Source organism: Lipotes vexillifer, unplaced genomic scaffold (genome assembly GCF_000442215.2).
Source record: "Lipotes vexillifer unplaced genomic scaffold, Lipotes_vexillifer_v1.1 scaffold2194, whole genome shotgun sequence".
Lineage (NCBI taxonomy): Eukaryota > Metazoa > Chordata > Mammalia > Artiodactyla > Lipotidae > Lipotes > Lipotes vexillifer.
In genome coordinates, this window is record NW_006777784.1 from 13946 (window position 1) to 38684 (window position 24739).

Below are 24739 nucleotides of genomic sequence, written 5' to 3' on the forward strand. Positions count from 1 at the left end.
GAAGAAACCAAGAAAAGTTAGTTCTTATTTTAACTAGGTCCTGAAATTAAACTAGGATGCAACTAGTAGAGAAGTAGCCGGGATCAGGAGAGGGGATGATTCCAAGACAGACTCTGAAGCAAGAAATAGGACTGCATATTTGAAGGTGATACACTGTTTAGGGAGTGGAGCTGAAAGGGACCACAAGTGAACTTGACGAAAGTTGTAAAATAATGTTTACAGCTTGGAAAGGTGGGATTGATTATGGACACACTTAAAGGTCAAGAAAGTAATTTGGGCGCGTTGTCGGAGAATGGCTAAAGTTCAATTAAATTTGATGAAAATGTAAAACTACTTGTTTTCAGCTTTTTCTAAATATAGTAGGACACATTTGGATGTCTGGGAAAATCTACATAATTTTTCTGGATTTGACATTCTGCCTGTAAAAACATTGGAAATATGTAAATGAATGATTGCATCCAAATGTGTCCTCATTTATGGATATTCTTGAGACATTCTAAAATTCATCTTTACTCCTTCCCTCTCTTTAATTCTTGACATGCAGTTAGTTATCATGCCTGTTGATCATGTTCATGTGTGTTAGCTTTAATGTGTAACAAAACACCCTCAAAACTTAGCATCGTGATAGAAGAGAAAGGAACACTTCCCTAATCAATTCTGTGAAGACAGTATTTCCCCAATACTAAAACCAGACAAAGACATTCCAAAGTACTATACATAAACGCCCCTTATGAATATAAAAAGATTCAATAAAATACTAGCAAACCAAATCCAGAAACAGATAGAAAGGATTATACACCCTGACCAAGTAGGATTTATCCCGGGAATGCAAGGTTGGTTTAACACATGAAAATCAATCAATGTGGCATTAATGGAACATAGGACAAAGACCACATGATCATCTCAGTAGACTCAGAAAAGACACTTGACAAAATCCAACAACTTTCATGATAAAAACACTCAACGGAAGGAAATTTCCTCAACCTGTTAAAGTGCATCTGTGAAAAACCCACAGCTAAAATTATATATAAAGGTTAGAGACTGAAAGCTTTATCCGTAAGATGAGGAACAAGACAGGGATGTTTGCTCTAGCCACTTCCATAATTTACTAGAGGTTCTAGCCAGAGCAATTGGGCAGGAAAATGAAATAAAAAGGATTGAAATTTCAAAGGAAGAAGTAAAATGATCTATTCTCAGATAACATGATCTTGCATATAGAAAATCCTAAGGACTCCCTCCCCAAACACACACACATAACTAATACGTGAGTGCTGCAGATTTACAGGATACAAAGTCAGTAAATGAAACTCAATTGTATTTCTATAAACTAGCAATGAACAATCCAAAAATGAATTTAGAAAACAATTCCACTTACAAATAGCATCAAAAAGAATAAAATACTTAGGAATAAATTTAACAAAAGAAATGCAAGATTTGTACATTTAAAACTACAAACCATTGCTGCGAGAAATTAAAGAAGTCCTAAATAAATGGAAATGAATTTTGCATTTATAGATCAAAAGACTTAATGTTGAAAAGATGACAGTGCTCCCCAAACTGGCCTACAGATTAAATGCAATTCCTATTAAAATTACAGCTGCCTTTTTTTCATAAATTGGCAATCAGAGCTTAAAATTAATATGTAAATGCCAGGAGCCCAAACTAGCCCAAACAATCTTGAAGGAGAACAAACTTACAGGATTGATGATTTTTCCATTTCAAAATTACTACAAAGCCACAGTAATCCAGACAGTGTGGTAGTAGCATAAGGCTAGATATATAAATCAATGGGACAGAATGAAGAGTCCAGAGATGAACCCTTAGCTTTATGGCCAATTTTTGACAAGGGTGTCAAGACCATCCAATGGGGAATCAATAAGCTTTTCAGCAAATGGTGCTGAAACAACTGAGTATCCACATGTAAAAGAATGAAGTTGGATTTATACTTCACACCATATACAAAATTAAAATAAATCATAGACCTAAATGTAAGAGCTAAAACTATACAATTTTTAGCGTAAAATATAGGGGTAAATCTTTGTGACTTCATTAGGCAATGGTTTCTTAGATATGACACCAAAATCAAGTGAAGAAATGATAAATTAAACTACATCAAAATGCATAACTATGTGGTAGAAAGGGTACCATCAAGACAATGAAAATACAACCCACATATTGGGAGAAAATACTTGAAAATTATATATCTGATGAGGGGCTTTGCTCTAGTATATATAAAGTACTTTTATATATAACTCAGGGCTTCCCTGGTGGCGCAGTGGTTGAGAGTCCGCCTGCTGATGCAGGGGACACGGGTTCGTGCCCCGGTCCGGGAAGATCCCACATGCTGTGGAGCGGCCAGGCCCTTGAGCCATGGCCGCTGAGCCTGCACGTCCGGAGCCTGTGCTCCACAGCGGGAGAGGCCACAACAAGATTTCTCAAAAGAAAATATACAAATGACTAATAAGCACATGAAAAGATGCTCAACATTACTAATACTTAAGGAAATGCAAATCAAAACTACAATGAGATACACTTATCCATTAGAATGATTAAAATCAGAAAGTCAGACAATCAGACAATATCAGATCTTGACCAGGTTGTGAAGAATTTAGAGCTCCAGTACACTGCTGGTAGCGTTGTTAAATGGTGCACCCATTTCAAACTGTTGAAAAACAGTTTGGTTGCTATGAAAAGTTTTAAATATAGGATTATCAATATGACCCAGAAATTCTGCCAGTAGGCATATTACCCAAGATAACTCAAAAAATATGTCCACACAAAAACCTATACATAAACATTTATAGAAGTACTATTTATAACGGCAAAAAAATGGAAACAACCCAAATATCCGTCAGTTGAAACAGGTAAGCAAAATGTTGTCTATCCGTACAATAGAGTATCATTCCACCATAAAAAGGAATATGCGTTGTTCCACGCTGCAAACTGTACGAATGTTGACAACATTATGCTAAGTCTAGAAGCCAGACACAAAAGGCCGCATATAGTACGATTCCATTTATGAAATATCCAGCATTGGCAAATGCAAAGAGATGGAAAGGACATTAGTGGTCACCAGAGGCATTCAGATTGTTCTGGGTTTAGTTTCCAGATAACCCAATCTGCAACTATCTACATCCATACTGGACAATCTATTATAAAGTTAAAACATGCATTTCCCCCTTTTCTGACCTGTTTATACTGTTCTGAAATCTGGACTTCCTCATCTTTCTTCCTTGCTTGGTAGATCCAAATAACTTATTTCCTGTTGGAATGCTTCCCTGAAAGTTCAAGAAGCAACCCTAAAACTGACCATCTCTGAAACTGAGCTCATCCTGATGTCTGTAGCCCTCAACCTGGTCCTCAGAGTGTCCTAAGCAGGCGTGGTGATCTTGTCTTCTGTGATCTCTCAACCCACCATCAAGGAATCCATCAAATTCTGGAAAATCTTCCTCCTGAATAGATTTGAGACTGCCTAATTTTCTCCTTTTAATTATATTTTTGAATGTGAATATCAAAAACCCAGAAAAGTTTATGGCTGACGGACCTCACATTGCAATGTCTGCCATGATGTAAGAGTAAACATCATTGTGTTAGCATCATATTAGCATTTTGAGAGAAAGCCCACACTGGACATAAATAAACCTTAATAGGATACAGAATCAGGAGGCATCACAGCAATAAATCAGTGCAGCACACCTAAGCAAAGAACAAAGGGGTGGGGGGCAGGGAAGGGGCGGCAGATCACGCACCTATGATTCTTTTTCGCTTATGTCCCCACCTCGTTTTACCCACCTTCCCACCTTTGCCTCTCTGGGTCACCCACTGGAGGAGTGTTGGTGATGAAAAGGATGTATCATCATCTTAGGGTTTCATTAGCCTCACGCAGCAGAATTGACCTGTTTTTATTGCTTAACTCTGAGAAGCTTCTCCAATCATCCGTAGGTGTGAAAAGAGAGAGAGGGAGAGGAAGACAGAAGGAGGATGAAGGGGAAGGGAAGGAGACAAAGAAGGAGTAGGGGGAGGGGAGGGGAGATTCCGACAGGAAATGCGAGCTCATGGCTTATGGATCAGAGGACAGACTTTCTCGTCGCAGAGCATCCTAGTGCTGGCTTTTCCTGAGCCTCAGTCCCCATAGAACAATGCAGTGAAAGCCTCATATTACAGTGGGCACAGGGGAGGGAACAGAATTAGAAACCTCTAAGCTCTTATAGGCTTTTAGCACATTTTCCCATCTACAGAGAGAGAGAGAGAGAGAGAGAGAGAGAGAGAGGATGCAAACCTTCTCCAGAGAGGAGAGGAGAAAGTCTCCAGCTCCGTCACCCTGAAATTTAACCAGATGAGTCTTGGGGAGATGATTCTTCAAAATCTCCCCAGAGCTAGGCTATCTCTCGCCTCCCAGGCGTGTTCTTACACAGTCATCCTTAAGCCAAGGTGGCCGATGCTCTTTGCCTTGGTGGTGCAGACTGTGTAGACATGTGAAAATAGTCACGGAGACCTGTCCCCCAAGAATGAGAGCTATTGCAGCTTCTCCAAAAATGTTTAGCCTTTAAGTTTGGGAAATAACAATGTTATTTATGAATTTGTATATTTCACCGTGCATTTCCTTTCCCAAATCACTTTAAAATGCTGTTAACATTTTGTCCCTTCCAATTTGGAGACTGTACATTATCCTTGGAAGTCCAAAGTGAGATCTGGAACCAGGGAATTCATTTGGAAGAAGAAAGTCCTTAGTGTTTAAACTTGCCCCCGAGTTGTCCTATGAAGCATATTAAAGGAGCCCTTCCTAGGGAATATTGAAAAGGCAAATGAATAAGTTTCTTGCACCTACACACTCAGATAAGAAGGCTGATCTTCCACTCCATCACTTGTCTCTTTTCCTTCTTTTTCAAGTAGAGTAAGTTTTGTTTTCCCAATTGTTCAATAACCCTGCGTTTAATAAAATACTCCTCCCGGCATTATGTGTAGTGCCCCAGAAGATGTTTTAGATTATTTCTAATTCTCTGGTTCTTCGTTTGATGACCCTTGAATATTCACTAATGTTTTGGACTTCATAGGGAATGAGAAAAGTAGAAAGTCGACACCTCGGTAAGTAATTATCTACTAAAAAGAGGCTTTTCATGTGATACAATTAAAGAAAAAGTTAAAGCATCGTATTATCAGATGCTAGGTTGACTGGTACGTGGAAAAGTGAATAGAGGGTTCAGTGAAGGCTAGGACTTATTTAGGCCAAAATCAGTCACGAAGAGTTGGTAGGTTAAACAGGTTCAAAATGAATATCAAAGGACGCATACAAATTGAATAAGTAACTTAGTGTGTATGTAGATAAGTGTATGGGTGGTTAGATTGTAGATAAGGACATGTTTTTTAAGAGACATATTATTTGAGAGGAATGTATGGGAATGGGAAAGTACGAAGAAGAGCCTCCAAATTGAATTGACTCAAAATTCCTTTCATCCTCTTCAGGAAAATTGACATTATGTGTTAGGTCATTGAAATACCTCAGATAATTGTCTTCTAGTTGACAGGTGTGTATAGATCGGCCCAACCATCAGAGTCTCGTTTCCCAGTTCCATCTCGTTTCCCAGCTCCATCTCTCTTAGGCCATCACTGATCGCTGTACTTCACCTTCATCACCAGTGGAAGGTCATTCCTGTGTCTATCCCACCAGTTACAGGAAGCTGCGTAGTCCTTCAAATGGATTGAAGAACAAAGCAGAGAATACTTCACTGTTTTCATACAAGCACCCATATTACACATATGCACACAAACTTAGGTGCAGTCACACAGACATCCGCTAGCTCTGTCCATTGCTTACTTACAGTTAAGATATGAAACTCTTTTTTTTTTTTTTAAACATCTTTATTGGGGCATAATTGCTTTACAATGGTGTGTTAGTTTCTGCTTTATAACAAAGTGAATCAGTTATACATATAAGATATGAAACCCTTGTTTGCAAGGTCAGACTTTGGTGAGGTGAAACAGTATCTGAAGATCGGCGAGTCAGCCTAGATAGTTGTAACATATGCTGGAGAGATTTCAAAGTGGTTGTTACCATTCAGGTGAATGAATTTGCAAAGGTTTTACAAATTCCCTTTCTTAGATACCCAATTTCATTGATACTCATTAGAATTCAAAGCATTTCATTTTGATTAGAGAGAAGAAAAATCGCAAAAGGAATGTGAGTAACCAGATGCCCTTATGGAGCAATTAGGCGTGTATGGAGACATCTCTATCTATCAATCTATTTATCTATCTGGATATATGTATATATTTCTGTATCGATACACATAAATGCATATGTTATATTACTCTGTCTTGCAGTGCATAAAGAGTAATTTTCAAAATTTTGTGGAACAAATTTAAAATTGCATTTTTTTTTTACTTTACATTGCTGTTCTATGAAAATATTAGTATAAATGCTGATGAGTATTTTCTGACCCTTATATTACATATTCACATTGAGGCACTAAAGTAGTGCTCAGCTGAGTAAGTGCCCTCACTGCTCTGCTGACACAGAGAGGGTGGTTTTTATTAACCTCTACTTTCTTTCTAGCCATGCAGATCAATATTGTAAATTCCCTCCTCGGTTAGCCCCACAGTTGTCTACATCTAAGTTAAATGTCCACTTGTTCTGGAAGGAGACTTGTGAGGCTGTTTGAAGGTGAGGAGTCCTGAATCTGATAACCAGAGGTTGAACAGTCTGGCAGAAAACCAAATCGGCCCCAACAGGCAGCAGGCTGTGGAAAGGGGATGTGATCAGAGAGGCCAGGACCGGATCAGTCAGGCAAGGCAGGCTTGATCCTGGTTCTGAGGCACCAGGGGATGACTAGTGAGGCTGAAAGTCTAGGAAGAACTGACTTTATATATACCCTTTCTTCTTGACAACTCAGGATCAGTCCTTCTCTCCAGCCTTCAGGAAAGGGCCATTTAAGCCTTATAGAGTCCTAAATGATTAAACCAGATTATTCTCAGGAGAGAAGATCTTGACTCCATCTACTCAGAAGCATTCATTATTTGTGATAGGCGATACTATAAATTTAGTTTCCAGCCATTCTGGGTTGGGGTGGGGGTTACCTGTGGATCAAGGTCCCCTCAACCTGTATGTAATTTTCTTCATTAAAGCCTAATATTTTTAGGCCCCAACCCATAACCAGAGCAGAAGCAAAGACTACTTTGTCTTCACGACTTGAAGTTGCTTTACAAGCAATTTGTGCCTGTGATTTATAGCCTCATTTGGAATTTTTATAGCACCCTACCTAAACTGGTGGTGTTTGTAAAGTTGAGTTTTAATTCCATCATTTAATAAATTCTGAAAAAATGCAGAACTGCGAGGTTTGGGAATTATCTGTCAAAAGACTGATGTAACAGATTCCCCCCAGATAGGGGTCGAGATGGGGTAGTAGTTCACCTGTGAGCTTTCACAAGAAAAACTATTTTGAATCTGTGTGTCACGCACATTCCATTTTTAAAGATATTTAATAATAAGTGCTTGTCTGTCACCAGGATCATTCCAGTTTCATATTTTTTTTTCCCATTCTGGAAATAATTCAGCCTTATTTGAAAAAATCTGGTGTATAACGATGCTAACCTTTAAAAGAAAAAAAATCGTGTTTTTAATCAGAATTAGCGTGAACAGTGAGCAGCTGTTTGGTGTACAAAAGAGAAAAAAGAATTTCCTTATTATTCCAAATTGCTTCTGAAATATTGTGTGTGACATTCAGTGAGAACAGTTGTTCATTGTAAATCCTGAAAGATAATCAAATCTTTGTGCTTTATTAGTGTGTATGTTATGTAGCAATGAAAAACAACTTTCAAATGCGTGATTTCGTTGTTCACTTAATGACCATAATCTGTGAAATAAATTGTTAGCATTATATCTAATCCAATCTAGGTCTTTATTGCTACCATCATCACCAACTCTGATGTTATATTTCAAGTATCAGATTCCGAGGACCCCAAACTGGTCCATGTGATGTCATAACACTGAGCTGAGTTTTGTAGAGTTGGGCAGAGATCAAGAAATTATAATCAGTTGTAAATCACTGTTATTTTTCTACTTTATCAAGGGAGTGGAGTTAATAGAGTCAAAATTATTTTCCCTCAGTAATAATGCCTGCAGCAGAAGCTACTTTTTGTTTGATAATGATGGAAAATATAAAGATGTATTTCTTTGTGGTTAAATGTAGCTCTGCCAGTGTTTTGAGCCTGAGTATGTGGTTTTCAGAGACAAAAACATGAGAGAAACTCTTAATCTGGGGGAATTACATGCATGTACAGTTCATGCATATGAACCAGATTCTAAGTATTTTGATAAAGCTAAGAATAACTTTCTGGGGATATAGCCTCCTTTAACCCTAAAGTGGATTGGGCAGTCCTTGCCCTATAATTTTTATCACACTACACTGTGCTAGCTTGGTTGTCTGTACCTCACCAGACTATAAGCACTTTGAGGGCAGGGGTGAAGTCATCTTTCCCAGTGTACCTCCAGTAGCAAGAGTCAAAGACTTACCAAATGTTTATGCAATGAATGAATAATAAACACTTTTGGTAATGAGCCCTTGATGTATGGGGAGAGATGTTAATTCTCCCAAAGGACTTTGGTACGAGTTCTTACAGGAGGAGGGTTTAAGTTACTTTTAAGTAACTTAAAATCTACATAGTAGATTTTTCGGGCTCAAATCAATCATATTTTCAGTGGCATATTTTCTTTGCCAAGCACATATCGTGCTTCTCTGACACTCATAACATTATTATTTTCCTCTCCATGAGTAAATGGTGTCATAGAACTCACTTGTCTTAAGATGTTTGTTGAGTATGAATTATACAGAGGTGTGCAGAAAACAAAGAAATACATGTATTTAAGGAAGGTATATAGATAACATACCTATCTTTGTGTTCAGAGGAGGGGACAGGTGTACCTAGATGGATAGCACTTTCCCCCAGGAGATGCTGTACAGCATTCACATAAAGTCATCATTGCTGTGTGCATCTGTGAAGACTTGTATTGAGGTAGGAAGAGAGAGAGCCTTGTTTTCTTTTTCGGAAGCAGATATAAGTAGGTGTCTCATGGTTTTATTAGGAAACATTTCAAAACACAGGAAATCTTAAACAATAGACTCTATAATCCTTGTATTTAAGGGGTACGTTTTAGACATATTTTTATTCCTGAAAAGCACTTAAAATGGCAACTTGATAGCAATGACTGTCAATAATTGACTGTGGAATGAATGAATAAATGAGGAATATGCATTGCTGATAATGGCTGAAAATCCTCCTTCTAATTCTTGGGAAGACAAGTTAAGGTGTCTATTGCAGTCGTTTGATGTATAGCTAAGTATCCTTTCCTTGTTACTGCTGATGGCACCTTTTTGTGGAACACCAACGATATCAATTAGAATTTGTATATGCATTTTTCTGACCTTCAAACTAAAGGTTAGGACTTGTACTTGCCATCTGTGGGTGAGGAAGCTGAGGCTCCCGGAGGCTAAATCACTTGTCCAATTAGACACCGTGGTGAGGGATAGAATCCAGACGTGAACTCAGGCCATATTCTGACCCAAACCTTGAACTTGTTCTAAGTCATACTGCAAAAAATAGAATGATTCCTTGGTTAAAATTTAAGTCGTGGCCAACCCAATACATAGGTTTGAATTTTATAATCTTTGGGTTTAATAGAGGCATTTCTTTTTGAGTTTTGCTTCGTAAGGGAAGCTAAGACCTAGGCTTCTATCTTAGAGGGATGTACGTGGTTAAAACAGTGTTCATGGTTATCTTTCCAATGCCCTCAAAATTTGAAACACAACTTCTAGGCTATGTCAACTTGTTTTTTAGATCATCATTAAATCAAGTATCTATGTGTAAAAAAAATTGTCTTGCATTTATAAGCAACTTACCTATGACCTTTCCTTTGGCTAACGTGCCTGTTGCATTGTTGAGTGTACTTATTTTTGTTTCAATAACGCTTGCAGACCGTACATTTCTTTCTTTCTGATTCCAATTCGGTTAGAATTACTTTGCCCGCTTGTACAGTGAAATTCACTGCAGTCTGCAGAGGTAGCAGAAATCTAAATTTGTAAAGCTTTGCAAACCAAAAGCTTTTTGTGGATCATTTAAGTTTTACATTCTGCGTAGAAAACCAAAAAGATGTATTGTGAAGTATAATGTAATTTCTTCATTATGAGGGGCAGATCCAAAGACCTGGGATTCTAAGAGGTGGTTATTTTGAGATCCTGCTATCAATTTCCTATTCACACACAGCAACTGGTGGCAACTAAAAATAATCGGCTCGGGGGCCAGCTAAGAATCTGGTCACATTCGGCTCAGGGACAACGTGCAGAAATGAGATTTAGGGTCCCTCCTTCAGTCGCTTCTCTCCAGCCCCCTAATTAGCTAGTTTGCTGCCATCTGAAAGCTATTGAAAAGCCATTAACAGGCAGGACTCGGAGAGAGCCGCACTGCAGCACACCTCGGAGCCGGCAGAAGGTGGGTGCATGTGAGTGCCAATTAGAGGGCAGTATTCCCGGGATTGTGGCACTAGGAGCCCTGTCAATCAAGGGGCTACAATAGCACGTGCAGCAGTGGTGGCTCCAGACCCACGGAGAGGCTGATCTGAACTCCAGCTGCTGAATGAGAATGTGTTTGAAGCTTTTTGCACAACCATGGAACGGAGCCTCGGTTCAATAATGCATCCCGAGGTGAACTGTTACCTGAGGAGAAGCTCTCAATAATGCATTTCCTGGGGACGACAGTTGTAGCTGAAGAGAATGCTGGAAGCTGTAGCAAGATTTCTGTCTGAGATGGAAAGATGTCTCACTATCATTTTATCAAGTGCTGTAAGTAACCTTGCTGTTTTGCTCAGGTGGTTATTTGTCTTCTTAAAATATTATTTTATGCAGATGCCAGCCTTAAGGCAGGTCTGCTGGCATGCCACATCTGCATGCGTGACATAGAATGGTGACTTTGAAAGGTGTTTTACATGCTAAATGAATTTCCTCTTAATACCGAGTTCTGAAATAATTCCAGTGTGATCCAAATGCTGATAGTATAGAAATCTTTAAGACTCTGGCTTTTTAAGAAAAAGATACACACACATAGCAATTTTTAAAAACAATCCACAAAAAAGAATTTGATAAGGATATTTCCAGGTGTCAGCACATGTTAATAAAATGTTTGCATAAAAACTTAGTTCATTAATATATGGCTGAGGCCATTTAGTTATTATTTTATTCTCAGGTTTTACTGCTTGTGTCTATACCTAATGCTCAACTTGTAAGCTTCATCTTTGGGTTTTTATCCTTTACTGTAAACTTTCATCCTTGCCTCAGTCACCTTGCCACGGTCAGGGACTAGGGTGACATCTGTACCAAATACTCTACACTGATGCCAGTATGGTGAAAAATAGTTCGGCACTGGCTTTTCTCATGGGTCCGTCAAGGATTTCTTCATTGCCTGAATTTTTAACAGGATTTTCTGAGCTAGACAAAAGCTGCATCTAAACCTTTTGTGGATCGTAATAATGAAGAGGGGGACATTTTTGGTAAAAATGGCTCTCGCTAGAGATGCATTGTTTCTCCTGTAGCACTTCTGAAAAGTTCTATACATATATGTCATTGTCTTAATGTGACAGATGACATTTGTAGGAAATGGTTCCCTCCTAAGATGAGGGTTTTGTTGGCAGAGGACATAACAATGTTACCTTAGAGTAACATCATTCAGGGAACACATGTTTGGAAAGGATCTTGAGTTGTGCATTAAAAGGGAACCTAAAAAAAAATTGGTAATCAAGAAGGGGACAAGATTCACCTTTTTCTTGTCCTTTGTGGGGAATGCATATAGGACTAAAAACTCTATGATTAATGAAAATTAAAATTCCTTGCTATTCAGCACACCCAGGAGAGGCATGTTTTTGGCTTGCAGGACAATTTTGACTCCAAAAAGAATTCCCTTGTAAAATCACTTGTTTGTAAGTTTGAAAATTAGCTCTCTGATTAATAAGAGTAATTGGTTACGAGGTGCAGCATATTTAGGAATTGTGAGGAGTCTTTGTTTTAACCCCAGAAATCTTGGGGTTCTCATCTTGGTGAAATGTACCTAGGACCGCACTCTTGGCTGGTTTTGTGTTGGCCCTCGTGTTTTACTGCACCAGCAGGATGTCATTATTTCTCCTCTCTGTGCTTGTGCAGAGGAAACTCCTGGAACCCTCTGCACCATTTCTACAAGGAACCTGGGTGCTCCTAGGCGGCGTGTACAAACCTGGTGGAAGCCAGCCGCGAAGCATGTGCCGAAGCAGAAAGGGACAGGGTGACATGAACTTGGAGGTTCAGGGAGCAGTTAGTTGCCAGATATAACATGAGACTGCCCTTTCCTGCCTTACATTACTTTTGTTGCAGCCGAGTTATTTGAGTTTAGAATTTCAGAAAATTAGAAGAAGTGATGATGTGTAACCCATGGAAGCATTTGAGATAATTCTTGCAGTCCAGATGAAATCTAAAATTAATGAATAGTGAAATGATCCAAATACCTGGAAAAAGTGTTGCTGATAAACTTATCAGAGTAATTACCAACTTCTTACTAAAGATTCGACTATGTCCTAAGTTCTGTGTTTGGCAATAGCTATAAAATGGGAAAGAAGCATGAATATTGTCAAATGCTAACTTCTCCTCAGGTGGAATGGTACAGCATGCTGAAAGGAGTTCAGACATGATATGTCATCATGTGCCGCTAGTCAAGGGACATTTTGCAGTATTGACCTCGATCTTGAAGAATGAATAGAATATAGAAGGAATAATGAGGGCATTTACAGCATCAGAAATGTTTATTGATAAGGATCATAATTCACAGTTTAATCATTATTCCTGATGCAGAAGATGTTACCATACTCTGTCCCCTTGACCTTGATGTTAGGGTGATGGATTGGCAAGGTTAACTGGCTGCGCCATTCTTTACACTCCATTCCTTCCTTGCATGAGCTCTGTGTCTTCCACGGGCCTGTCTTTTTTATCCTGGCCCTTGTTCGTCGCCGTATCACGTGTCCACTTCCAAGATGGGCAGCAATGCCGGAAGTGGATCAATTCCAGGGAAGGAGCCAGAACTTCTGAAAACGTTCAACAGCAGAGCCACATGGGATCCTCGGAAGGCAGCCTTAGGGTGGGATGTTGGGAGACCAGTGAAGAGTGCTTCCAAGGAACTTTTAATCATCTAGGGAAGTGGTCATCAGTCATCATTTAATGTTAAAGCAGGTATACACCGAAAGGTCTAAATGCAGATTTCAACAGTAGCTGCTAACTCTGACTTATGGAATTATCAGTTATTACAATTTAATTAACTGTAATTATAATTAATTATAACTGGTTATTATAATTACAGTTAATTATAATCAGCCATCAGAATAATAAACATAGTTAAACATTTATACTTAAATATTTATATATTATGACTAATTAAATATAAAATTCTTTATATGATAATTATCATTATCAGTTACTTTAATAAACTATTCTATATTTAAAAAACTGTCTACAATGGGCATGTTTTACTTTTACAATCAGGAAAACAAAACTTTAAGGCAGTATAAGAGAGACTATTCAAAGAAAGAAGTGGCTTAGACTCACATCACCACCCACGGTCCTTGTTGACTCCATGGGACCTGGCCTAATTCTAATGTGTGCCATACATCTTACACAGAAATGTTAAAAACTGGAGTCTAAAAGCGTATTGTGGAAGCACGTTGTAGCAGGAAGGTTTAGGAACACCACAGCACAACGTGCTGGTGTTTCCTGTGTCTCTGTGGCCCGGAAGGATCTTCAGATGGGTCTACAGTGATACTGAGATAGTGAGATCCTGAGTTGTGCCTGGTGAGGGTGACCTGTGAACTTGGCTGGAAACCTCAGCTGAGGCCCAAGCAGAAATGAGAAACTAAGGAGAAAATGAGCTCTAGGGAGTCATGGGCTCCCAGAGTTCTAGTGCCTTGTGAAACCTTGCGCCCGCGCTTCTGGTTTCCTCTTAACAAAACGGGAGCTGAAGCTTGAGGTGTGCCCCGTGAAATTCCCTTCTGTGCCTTGGGAATTAAAGTGTTGGAACAACTGCACCCGGCTTCTCTCTCTCCCAGTTCAGTTCTTCTCTAAGTATGTGGGGTTGGAGCAGCCCTCTTTGTGGTAGAAGGAAGGTTAGAGTTATTTAAGATGAATAGACACCAAAACTGCTAATTCACTCACAGCAACCGAGGAGGAATTCGACCAGAAAGGATGCTATTTTGCATATTAAACGCGTTTTACAATATATCAAGGTCACCTCATTTTTGTTTTTCTCATTCTCCTAAATTCTACTTCTGCTAAGACGCCTTCCCAGATCTTGCATTGATTTCCGGTGCTCTTCACTTGTTTGAAGACCTCCAGCTCATTGAAACACCACCGTGCTGCTCCCATGCCTGCCTTGTCTCCCTCAGCCTGCTCTCTGCCCATCCCAGATCCAGGGTCCATCCCTGAAGCCCCTCCACTCCCTCGTCCTCACCTCCCTTTGTTGCACTCAGGGGACAAACGCCTAACCCAGGTCGTACGCAGCTTTCCAACTTGTCTGTCCTTATACCTCAGCTGTGGACGATCCTTGATGTCAGAGCGAAAGCAGACAAATCTCATTTTAGTTCTAGACAGACAAGACCCTCCCACACTCTTACCGTGCTTCCCTGGTTGGCATGATTGCTCAGACCTAGAGATTCCCAGGATCGCCCACCCTGAGAAAACAGAAACCATCCGATGTTAACTCCTGCGTCTTCCCACCATTATGCCTACAAAGGTGCCAGCGTGTGAGTTTCTCTCTGCTCACTTCTGTTCTGTAGTCCTGAATTGTTCGTCCTTGTACCCAAAGCCAGTGTGCTCTGGACTCTACCTGGTTCCTCCCTCCTTCATTTACCCTTTTCTCTCCTGCATCACAGAGCTCTCTCCACTGCGCCGTTTCCATCAGTTTGCATACAGTTAAACAGTCCCCCTTGACCTCCTGTTCCTTTCTGGCCACCACCTCATTTCTTTGTTTTCATGGTCACACCTTAGAGAAATTGACACACATGACCTCTGACCCTCATCAGTGTTTTTACTCTCCCAGTTGGTCCATTCATTACTTCACTGAATCCACTTTGGTTAAACCACCTTGATGTGGTTAAATCCCGCGGACGTTACTCCTTCCTCGTGTTGAGTCAATTTCTCACGTGACTTCACTTCTTTTACAGCTCTTGGGACTTTTCCCCTAAGTCCCTGGCATCTTTTCCTCTGCCCCATTGCCGGCTTTCTCTCTTTAGAGTTTGGCCCTGACACTTTGCAAAGTCCCTGGTGACCGCATCCATTCCTGTGGTTTAAACGCCGTCGATATTTTCTCAAATATGTACTTTTAACTCAGATGTCCCCCACTTCTTAACAACGTGGACATCTTTTCTGTCTAATGAAGATATATCTAAGCATTCTCTTTTTGATAGTTAAGTAACATTCTTTAGCGTTTGTTAAACCATTTATTTATAAACTCTTTCCTTTTCGATAAGCATGAAAACTTATTTTAGTATTTTTGGCCTATGTTACTAGAGTATTGATTCACAAAGGCAGGGCTGCTGAATCAAATGGCATGTGGATCTTTAAGTATTGTAGAAACTGCCAGGTTTCTTTCCAAGTAGCTATAGCACTTCAGATTGCCACCACTAGCAGAGAATGTGAGTCTCTGCATCTTTGCCAACCCGAGATGCTACTGGTTGAAGATGCGTCTATCTTCAAATGTTGTCAGCTCCACGGTGGAAATACAGTTTCTGACAAGGCTCTGCTCTTATTCTACTGATAATGAAAAAGTTTTCCCCATTTTGATTAGGCTTATTTCTTCATATCTGTTTTCATTTTTGTGTTGAATTATTTATCTTTTTCTTACCTACTTTATATAATATTTTATATTAAGAAATATTCATATTTTTCTGGATATGTGCTGACGAGAGCCTTCCTATTTTTTTCTTTTGTCTTGGTTGGCATCTAATTTTCTTGTAATTGTATAGAAACGATGGCTCTCATGTCTATTACAGATTTTGGTTTTCTTTCTTTCTTTGGGTTGTCTGTTTTTCCTGAAGCGAAGTGATCGATCTTTTACATGTTATTCTAAACTTTAATTCTTACATTTTTAATTCTAATCCTTGTAAAATTAAGATGTTTGTGTGATGTAAGATGAGGATCACTTTTTTCTCGTTACACTGATCCATTTGTCTAGTGCTTGGCCATACTCTGTTGGTAACTGTGTCTTGATAGTAACTTTAATATATAATAAGGCAAGTCCCTTCTGATATTTTTCATACCGTTCTTAGATATTCTCAAATATTTACCTTTCCTTTCAATATTAAAGTTATTCAACCTGTCTTAAATTTAAAAAAATCCCTGATCAGGTTAAAAAAATTGCTCAGAAGTTTAAATGTAATAGTGTATTAGAATAAGATCTGTAGATCAGTAGTATCTATAATTCAATTAGTTTCAATATGTAACACAACTGCTCCAAACTTACCTTTAGAACTGTGTATTGATAATCTTTATATGACTATTTTATATATGTGTAAGAATATTTTTTCAACATTATTTTATCAAACATTTTTTTTTTTTTTGCGTTACGCGGGCCTCTCGCTGCTGTGGCCTCTCCCGTTGCGGAGCACAGGCTCCGGACGCGCAGGCTCAGCGGCCATGGCTCACGGGCCCAGCCGCTCCGCGGCATGTGGGATCTTCCCAGATTGGGGCACGAACCCGTGTCCCCTGCGTTGGCAGGCGGACTCTCAACCACTGCGCCACCAGGGAAGCCCTATCAAACATTTTTTAAATAAGGTAAGTAAAGCTCTCATACTAGTGATAAATCTAGGACTCATAAAACCAACACAATTAAGAATAAGACAGAAATCACTAAATGTGCTGCTAAAGATAAATCTTTGGTGTAAGCTATCGCTGTCTGTATCCAAATCCAAATCGAATACCTCTCTACGTACCTACCTATCTACCTATGTATGTATCTATCATCTACCTTTTATATCTATATCTATCCTTCCTGTGTCATCAGTTGTGCAGTAAAAAACCAGAGTTGAAGCCTATGTATAAAATGATAAATTAGTATAGTATATGTCTATCGTTCCACATTTGACTGCATTGTTCACGTATTCCACTTTTATACAGACTCTTAGGAGTGTCAAGGCTCCGTGTGCCCTGCCGGTCCATCCAGGATATATCTTTGTGTGTTTCTGCAGTGTTGACCTTGCATTATTAAAGGCTTGTCATTATATCTGGAGGGTTCCACACCCATGTCCTTACCTGGCATCTGTTATGCTAATGTGATACGTTCCCCTCTCTAGGCTCTTTGGTGAATGAAAGGGGACTCTTTATACTTTCAATGGTTGACTCACACTTAGTGTCGCTTGAGGGGCATAAGCGTGCTATGGCAGCTAAACTGAGCTGGGTGGATTAATTTAGTTTCATTTTCCTTCTATCTTATCATTCATTAATTCAGATATTAATGAATTCAAGAAATATTTCTGAACTCCTAGACTTTTCCAAGCACTGATCTAAAGGCTAAGGATACAAGGAGACTAGAGCTAGCTCACATCCCTCACATTGTGAAATTCCAATGCCAGTGATGAGACAGAGAGTAAATAAGTAAACAGATGTAGATAAAAATGTTTGGGGGCTTCCCTGGTGGTGCAGTGGTTGAGAGACTGCCGACGTACGGGACACAGGTTCGTGCCCTTGTCCGGGAAGATCCCACATGCCGCGGAGCGGCTGGGCGCGTGAGCCATGGCCACTGAGCCTGCGCGTCCGGAGCCTGTGCTCCGCAACGGGAGAGGCCATAACAGTGAGAGACCCGCGTACCGAAAAAAAAAAAAAAAAAAGTTTGGTATCAGCAACTGATGTGAAGAAAATTAAAAAGTTTAAAGATCTCATGGGTGGCCTGAGAACAGAACAATTTTAAGGGACAATTTTAAATAGGTGGTTAAGGGACAGCATCTCTCAAGAAGTGACCTCTGAGTGATTGAATAAGTGAGGAGGTGGGACGTGAAGATGTGTGGGAGCAATGTGCCCAGCAGAGGGAACAGCAGGTGCAAAGGCCCTGAGACAAGGATGAACGTGTTTCATGTGGTTGATTCAGAGAATCTAGGCTCTCAGAAATCAACTTTTTTGTTTAAAGTTTCATTAATACTTTCCAAACTTAGAAATAAATACTTTCAATGTTCTTATTTATTTTGATGTTCTTATCTACTCAAGTTAATATCCCATAATTCCACTTACCTCTACTTCCAAACTTCATAAAAAAGTTCTTTGTGTCTGGCTCTCAAATGTCTTGCCACCCAATGACTGCATTTTAGCTTCCATACCATCACTGCATTGAGATGTCAAACTCTCTTTTTTCTTCCCCATTTATCTCAGAATATTTGTCTAGTTCTGCTCAGCATGAGTCAGAGTTACAAGGATACTTTCTTTCAGGAACGCAAAATGCAGGAAGACTTAGGAGGTTAGAGATGGTCACCTCTAAAAGGAAAAGGATAGAAAAGGCAGTTTGTGGACAGAGATGTGGTCTCAGAAAAGTCGTTTGCTTTTAAGATAGGAAATACTTGAGTAGGTTTTAGTTCACTGTATCTAATTCTTCATCTTGGTAAACTCAAATCCATCTGTGCCTCCACACTTGCCGTCATTAAGGCTATGTGTTGGGGCTGTTTTGTGTTTTAAAATCTTCGGGCACAGTTTAATCGCTTGAGAAATGAAAATAATGGCAACAACAACAATAATAACGTTGATGGCAATGCAGATTTAGAACAGCTTTGACAGAAAGGAAACGTTGTTTTTTCATCAGTTGTCATAAATCAATTCCTGCTAGAATAGTGCCTATAGTATCATTGATTGTTACACGAGAAGGACCCTTTTTGTGCCATGCTTTGAAAACTTCTGTTCCAAACCACAGTTGCATTATGTTTTCCTTTCTAAGGAGAAAGCATCGTACAACTGCAGAGTCCATTTAAATGATTCTTACACTGTTGGGTTTTAAATTGACTTCTATCTTTAGAAAACTACCCACAGCTGCTTATGGACAGTTCAATAAATATGTTATCTCCACAGATAGTTGTGGTTAAAAAAGCTAATCAGGGGGCTTCCCTGGTGGCACAGTGGTTGAGGGTCTGCCTGCCGATGCAGGGGACACGGGTTCGTGCCCCGGTCCGGGAGGATCCCACCTGCCGCGGAGCGGCTGGGCCCGTGAGCCACGGCCGCTGAGCCTGCGCGTCCGGAGCCTGTGCTCCGCAACGGGAGAGGCCACGACAGTGAGAGGCCCGCGTACCACAAAACAAAAACAAAAACAAAAAAAAGCTAATCAGGAGCTTCTCTACATCTTAAAGCGAGATGATAAAATGCAAAAGGGAAATTATCAGTGGCCCCTCTAGAACTGCCCTCAGCTCTGTTTAGTTCAGCTTGGAAAGGTCTTTTGCTCATAGGATGTGGTCGAGGGAAGGATAAATAAGAGGCAAAAAAGCTTCAGGGTCCTTTGAATAAGGAAAGATGAAAGAAGCTTGAATTATTATCTAGAAATGAGGAGTGACGGGAGAGACAGATAAAAATTAATGAATGGTTTTGTGGAAATCAATTGGCTGTTCTTCAATCAGGTAGAAAAAGAGGAAATTCGCTCACTGAAGTGAGCTGAGAACAAATATGAGATTGATAAAGGGTATGCCTCTTGGTGCCTCCTATTTTAAGCTTATAAAAGTCAGTTCTGTGGAGCATAATTGAGGGGAGAAAACCATTTGGAGGTTGAATCATTTCCTAAATTTCTAGTTCATTATTATTTATCTGAATAACTTTACTTATTAGGTTAGCTTTGGGGGGACTGAGTTTACACCCTTTCCCCAGGGCACTCACTCATTTGTCCATCACGCATTCATCCATCTCTGCAGTCAGCACTGGGTACTGGGTACATACATCCCTCGGTCAAGGTAAAGGCTTACCTACCCCAGGTCTAGGCTGGGTCTGGAGGCCCTCAGGCAACAAAAGACTGATCCTACAACAAACCTGGTTTAGGTTAAAACCAAACTTACATTAATAATATTGGACACATATTAATGACACAGTAATATTTGTTAAATGAAAATGAGTGCTCAATAGTAATCAGTTCGCATAATGACTGTCATTAATATTCTGTAACAAAGCCATGTTGTCACAATTTTTGTCTTTATTTTCCCAGTATCCACAACAATCTTCTCTGCTGAAATGGCCTCCAAACCTTGTAAGGTTTAGTATGGACGCCCCTTATTTGGGCTTTTCTTGACGTTCAGAGATCTCAATCTTGCCCACCTTTGGTGAGACTTCCTTATACTACCTTCACCAGCAAACCTCCCACAGAATATGGGGCACTGTCTGAGTTACCAACAATAATTCTGGGGAAAAGACCTCCAGCTTTTCTGCAGTGCAGACACACCAAGTAACAAAGAACAAAGACCTACACGGACAGGATCACAGGAGGACAGTAGCTCAGGTGGCTGGGAGCAGCGGAAAGGACGGGATTCGGCCCCAAATGACAGTGGAACCCAACACTCACCCTTTATCCCCTCTCAGTCCTTGCATGCCTCCACCTTGACCCATGCTGACCACGTGAAGATGGAGGAACAGGAAAGGCAGAATCAGAGACTCTAGGCTTCCAAGTTCAGACTGAACAGGGCGCAGGGATCTGAGGGTTCAAGAGGAGGCAGGAAGCCCTTCTTAGGAGTGTTTCCAAGGTCGAGTACTCACTCCCAGCCTCACTGCCACTCTGCCTAAGACTCAGGCTGACTGTATGTGACCCGTGTCCAGGGCTCCATGTATTTCCTGAATCCCCAGTTTGTGATCCCAAGTCTGTATGAGGAGAAAATGTTAGTTCCATGAAAGGAAAGAAGAAAATTAGAAAGAGGAGGGGCCTTTTCTGTTTGTTTGCTTTGCTTTATCTTGGTTTTGGTGGCACATGTGAGGGAATTTTTGTTCTCCATCTTGAGCACAGCACATTTGGAGCACATACCATGAAGCTTTCTGAAGTTTGGAAACATATTATTGTAAAATAAATAATCTATAATAAATATCCAATATAATATAAAGTTGAACCTTTCCTCTACTGTGGAAATAAGGTGCACATTCATGGCAGAAGAGAAAGGAAGTGTATGGGTAAAAGGAATGTATCGTTTATCAGGAAGTAAGAAAAAAATCCTCACGGACTAGTATATTTTATGAGTCTCTTGGTTGCCATCGACAGAAAATCCACTCATAATTGTTTAAGTACGAAAGGGAATTCTTTGGCTTTCATATCTGGAAAATGGCCCATATACCTGGAAAGTCTAAATTAAACTGGCGTCAGATACTGCTGGATCTGGAATCTGGGGATTTAACTGCTATTATTTACTCTCTCTGTCTCTATCTCTTTTTCATCTCTTTCTGTCTTTGCCTGTCTTTCTCTGTCTCAGAGAATATGAGCCATATACCTACTTTCCAGTGAGTTGATATTAAAACAAGGACTGGGTCTTTTTTTTTAAAAAAAAAACTCCCAGTGTCCATCTAGCAAATCTCATGGAAGGATACTGAATTGTCCCTCTAGGAGCGTATCCCCGCACTAGAACAGTCACTGATCCTCAGTGTAGCGGCCATTGTGATGGGCTCAACCTAGGTCATGTTTTCAGTTCTGTGGGCAGTTAAATTGGACAACCTTTTTAATTCCCCACTAGGACCACATGAAGTGAGTTAGGAGAGGTGAATCCCAGAAGGAGGGCTCCCAGAAGAAATGATGGGCCACTCTAGGTAGTTAATGATACTTTCAGATTCCACATAATGGAGTAGCCAGAAGACAGAAAAGAAGATGGAAGGTATGTAAAAGTCTGGGGTTTATTTTGTACAAGGCACTAATTAGTAGTAATCTTCCATGGGCAAGGTGGGGCCCTTTGATGATGGGTATAGAGGTTTTGACTAGTTGTAATAGCTATACCCTTATTGTGTGTTAGTTCTGAGATGAACATAATTTTGAAAAGTCTTCCCAGCAGGATGGAGCAGTGAGTGACCAAAGCCAAGGTTGTTTAATGTGATAACTAAGACTTGGGACAAGGGTAGTGCTTATTTTGGACATACGGATGTTTATTTGTGAGTTGTACTCTTCGTTCTGACATAGGTTTTCAACTGACATTGAAGAATCTCTTTCATCTGAATATGTCTTACAAATTAATGCGAAGGGCAGTGGTAATCACTTAAAAACACAAAATATAACCTAGAAACTTACTTAACCTAGAAAGGATGATAGAAATTTTAGCATCCAAATTTTCCGTAAAGTTTTCCCTTTAAAAAGAAACGGGGGAACCAGACTCTATTAAAGCCAAAGTTAAATATTAAATGTGAAATTCATATTTCAGGGTTGAAACTATTTTATACCAAAATAATGTCAGATATCAAATATTTTACATCAAAGTAACATTTTAAATAGAAAAATTTGCAAGACTCAGGAAAATGATGAAATAAAAAAAATTATTTACAGCCATGAAATTAGAGTTGTATGGACACATACACAAGCTTTTGCATTAAAAAAAAGGAATTTAAAGAGGAGCTATTAACATTACTAAAGCACACATAACGTGTGCTCATTGATCTTGACCTTGAAATACACAGTGTTCACTTCAGAGTGCTGTTTCAGGACTCAGACTAAGGGCATCCAGGAAGCTGCATGACTGACCCGTGGGGTCCCTGAGCCAGTCACAGCTTCTGTTTCCTTAGGAGGGAACTAGTGTGTTGAAATTGGCAGGAATCCCATTCTAAGACAGTCTGAACACCAGGGAATTTGTCTATTAAACATATCATCTGGCAGGAATAGAGTGAGCTGAGCCTCTTCCAACCAGAATTGAAGATGTTGACTAAGGATGAAATGTGTAGATGTGGATTCAGAGCAGAAGATTGTTTAAAATTTGAGGGCCCCAAAATGTGTAATTGGGGGTAAAGGGTCTAAATCTATTGTGTTGATTATGAGTCCAAAGAGAGCTTCTCTCTTGAGCTACAAAGGAATTCAGCCTTCTCTGAGGCTGTTTTAATGTCACGGCATTGCCCTTTCTTGGAAGGGATAGGGCAGTGATTTCAGTTCCAAATCTCGGAGAAATCTAGTGGCAGGGACATTCAGGAAAAGACAGGGTTTGTTTTCAGCAGTATGGCAGGGCATTCCAAGCTTCTGAGAACAGCCGTCAGTAGGCAGTTCTGATCTTAAAGAGGCTAGACTTCCCCAGAGAAGTTCTCATTAAGTGTATATGGTAAGAGTTGACATCCAGAGATGGGGCTGTAAGCCACCTGGCTCTGAAGATCCTGAGTGTAGCTGAGTTGTCTCTGAAAAGAAGCCTGGTCATTCAGTGCTCTAGGTATCAGGGTAAACCAATGTGCTGGGTATCAGCATGTGGACATGATTGCGGAACTATTGATGACACAGGACAGAGAATTCATGACATGGTACCCTCCATGAACCATGGATTTGATGAAACATGCAGGTCCACTTGGATAATGAACCAGGAACATCATCACTTTATTAGGGTGACAATCGTCAATTTTATTATTTCCCTGAAACAAATCCTGAAAAGAATTATGACTGTAAACCTATTTCCACTGAAAAGTTATTTATCATAATCAAATCACTTGTTATTAAAGAAATATGATAACAAAAATATTAAAAGTAGAAAAGTATAGATTGGTGTGTAAAAAATAAATATACTTTAGAGTGTGCAGTAATTTTTGTGTCCTGTGTATTTGCTTCATTTCCATTTTCATTTAAAGAGAAAACATTTTTTCACATTCTTTCATTAGAAAAGTATGCCTTAATAATTGGATGGAAACCCAAGAAATGGCCTCTTGATACATAAATTAAAACATAAAATAGTGAGATGAAAGATATTGTTGATTTTCTTGAGAAGAATTTAAATTATTTAAGTTTATTTCTCCATTTTTCAGAGAAGTGTTTCAGTGCAGGGTTATATGAGACAGGCATTGTCGACCTAAATCCTGAGATATTTTAGGGCATAACATCTATATCTTCCCCAAATATAACTTCTTTGTACTATTTTTTGCTCTGCAAAGAGCGATATGGACCTGCAGCTTCATTACTAGGATGTTAAAATCTAGAACTTTTAAAAAGACTTCCAAGCTTTAAAAGGGTGTTTTTTTCAAGGCTCTGGGGGAGTATGTTGAAATTGATTATACTCTTGTCTTTGAAAATCCTCACTGTTCCTTTGTTTCATTGTCATTGTATATGCAGTAAAGATATCTCTGGGAGCATGTTATAACAATTGATTCTGAGAATGAAATTTCTGCTAGGAGAGTTGTTGGGTGCATAGATGTAATTGTGTCTGTGTGTGTCTGTGTGTAACACCTGTGTGTAAGCATGTTAATCTCCTTCCCAGACAACTACCTTCCTGGAGTTCGTAGAAAACATTTGTGTAAAGTGGAATCAACAATAAGTTTGCAAGTAAATTTTTCACAAAATAAACTATGTGTATGTTTTAAAATCTCCTGTGATGCAGTGCTTTGTGTCATCTTATTCTTTTTTTTTTCCTACTTCTTTTATTGTGGTTAAAAAAGCCTGTAAAATAGAATTTACCACCTTAACCGTTTTAAAGTATCCAGTCCAATAGTGGAAGCATATTTACATTCCTGTGCCGTAGATCTCCAAAATGTTTTCATCTTTAAAATCCGATTCTCTGTACCCATTATACAACAACTCCCTC

General features: G+C 39.5%; 1 protein-coding gene across 1 annotated transcript in view; it reads left to right on the plus strand.

The window, feature by feature from the left end:
• The window catches only part of MYO16 (myosin XVI), a 463256-nt gene that overhangs the window by 11728 nt on the left and 426789 nt on the right, over positions 1–24739 (plus strand). The window lies entirely within an intron of this gene.